Here is a 2,720-nt window from a genome sequence, read left to right as displayed (position 1 = left end):
GCGGAATGTTGCCCTACAGGGCTCAGAAGCAGAAAAACAAACATAGAAAGGGATCAGGGACAAGGCATACACATCACAAACACCCCCAGGGATGCACTTCCTCCAGTTTTACAGTTTCCGCTACCTTCAAGTATTCCACGCAAACACACACACACACACACAGAGAGGCACGCACGCATGCACGCACGTGTGCGTGCGCACACACACCCAATAGACCAATCCATTGATTAGGCTGGAGCGCTCATGATTCAGACACGTCACAGAGTCTCCACCACTGAGCACTGCTTTGGGGATCACACCTTCAATGCCCAAGCCTTTCGGGAGACATTTCAAATCAACCCACAATACTTGGACTAACTCCAAGTCCAATAGCTGAGTAAGTAAGGGGGGAAAGTGACATGTATTACACAATGAGATAGACTTATTTATTACTATTACTTAATTTATATTTATGGGTGTTTTGCCTACATGTATGTCTGTGCATATTTGTGTACCTGGTGCCACCAGAAGAGGGCGTTACGTATCCTGGGACTGGAGCTGCAGGTGGTTGTGAGTCCCTGTGTAGGCGACGGGGATCAAGTCTGGGTTCTTTGGAAGAGCGGTGCTCTCAACCACTGCACCATCTTCTCTCTCCTCCCTTAGAAAAATATTATGTAACCATGAAAAAAATAAGTGTGAATCTTGTTATAACATCAGTCAAAACAGAAACACTACACTAGGTGAAACAGACAAACAAATACAAGGACAGGTAATAATAAGGTACCCAGAATAGACGATTTCACGAGACAGAAGGTTACGCACTAAAGCTGATACAACAGGGGTTGGGAGCAAAGGAGAAGGAATTAGAGTCTCTGTTAGGGATGGACAGACAGCAATGTGACTGTAGTTATCATTAACGAATTGAAAACTTAAAGATGGTTAAAATGAAAAAAACATATGTATGTATACAGAGTATATGATACAGCAAACTATTGAAGTTTATTCTTTAAGGTAGTTATTGAATGGTATGTAAATTAAATATTTTTCTTTGGTTTAGTTTTTTGAATCAGGATTTCTCTGTGTAGCTTTGGCTGTCCTGGACAGCTTTGTAGACCAGGCTGGCCTTGAGCTCACGGCAGTCTGCCTGCTCTGCCTCCCTGAGTGCTGGGATTAAAGGCGTGCACCACCATGCCCGGCCTGTAAATGATATCTGAATAAAGCTGTTTATTAAAAAAGATAAACTGCCCAACTATTTAGAAATCAAGCAATACTCTCTAAAATGAGAAGTCTGAAACAGATGTTCCCTAGGGTCCCATCCAAGTTTGATGGTTCCCAGGTCTGGAACCAAGTTTCATTGTGGCCCCATCTGCTAATTCTCCATGTCACACAGTGCAGGCATTACAGCAATCTTTTCCCTGTGCCTTCTGAGGTTAGTGGGATCTTAGCCCTTGGCTCATTTTAAGAAAGAAATTCATTGCCCTAAGAGAGCCGGGCAAGCTCACACTAGCTCTCTTCCTTCCAAATTTCACCACTTCCCAGCGATCTGAGGGTACATTTGTACTCCATTATAATGCTTTTCCCAACCAGGGCCTGCAGCACACTGCCGGGGAGACAGTCACAGATGGTCCCGGGTCCTAGAGGCTCTGTAAGCCCAATGGAGCAGGTCTCTCCATTTCTTTTCCCTTTTCACTATGTGTGTGTGTGTTGTGGTTTTTGGTGTGTGTAGTGGTGTGTATGGACCCCAGGTTCTGAGGACTCCTCTTCCAGTGGCACCCTTTGTACTTAGACTGTGGGTGGGTCTGAGTGCTGCCGTCAGAGCCTGGATGATGGGCAACACAGAACATAAAAGGCTTACCCCCACCACCACTCAAGCACCCGGGTTCCCCTCAAGATCTTAGCAAAACAGACGTGGATGCAGAGAGGTAAGCAGCTAAGGACAAGGAGCAACACTGCCACTTCCCACAAACCTGGGCAATGGTGTCGTGTCAGAGCCTCCCAGTTCCAGACGGTGTGCTGAAGACAGCCCTTGGACACAGGCAAAGGAGAAAGTCACCACTATTTGCTACATAGTTGACAGGTGTTTTCACACAAGCCTGTGAAGTGGGTGAGTTTCCTATTCTATGGAAAGCCGAGACAAACTGACGTGCACAGACGCTAATTTTGTCCCAAACCACAGCACTGGTGGGGAGTGAGACAGAAATGGAAACTTGGGTTCTCCTGATGGACAGAAAATAAGGCTGGGAAACCAAGTGTGTCTTTTGGAAAGGAAACGATGTAAACACAGAGCTGCACATAAAGCAGTACAGCGAGCATTTGGGTTCATTGTAAAAGTTTACAGTTTTAAGGGACAGGGATACATACACGGGGTACGAGATAATTCAAGTAATTTTTTTTAAAGAAAATAATAGACCCTTCCCTCCCTCTATTATTTAAGAAATGAGAGAGCCCTTCTTGCCTCTGGAGGCCCGAGCCCCTGCTGCAATTCCTGTGTAGCCTTGGATGAGTGGCTGAAGCCCCTGCAGAAAGTCGGGTTGGAAAAATCCCTGGAGTTAAGAGTTCGAGGCCAGCCTGGTCTACAAAGCGAGTCCAGGACAGTCAAGGCTGCACAGAGAGACCCTGTCTCGAAAAACCAAAAAAAGGTGGCAAAGCAAGGAAAATGGAGCCTGCAGATGTGAGTGGCGAATTCTAGAAACGCAGATGTGGCTGAGAGGAGAACCAGGTAGACACTGGAAAGGAGACCA

This window comes from Acomys russatus, chromosome 14, assembly GCF_903995435.1.
Source record: "Acomys russatus chromosome 14, mAcoRus1.1, whole genome shotgun sequence".
NCBI classification, from domain to species: Eukaryota; Metazoa; Chordata; class Mammalia; order Rodentia; family Muridae; genus Acomys; species Acomys russatus.
The sequence above is the reverse complement of the archived record's forward strand: the minus strand, read 5'-3'. Positions refer to the sequence as shown.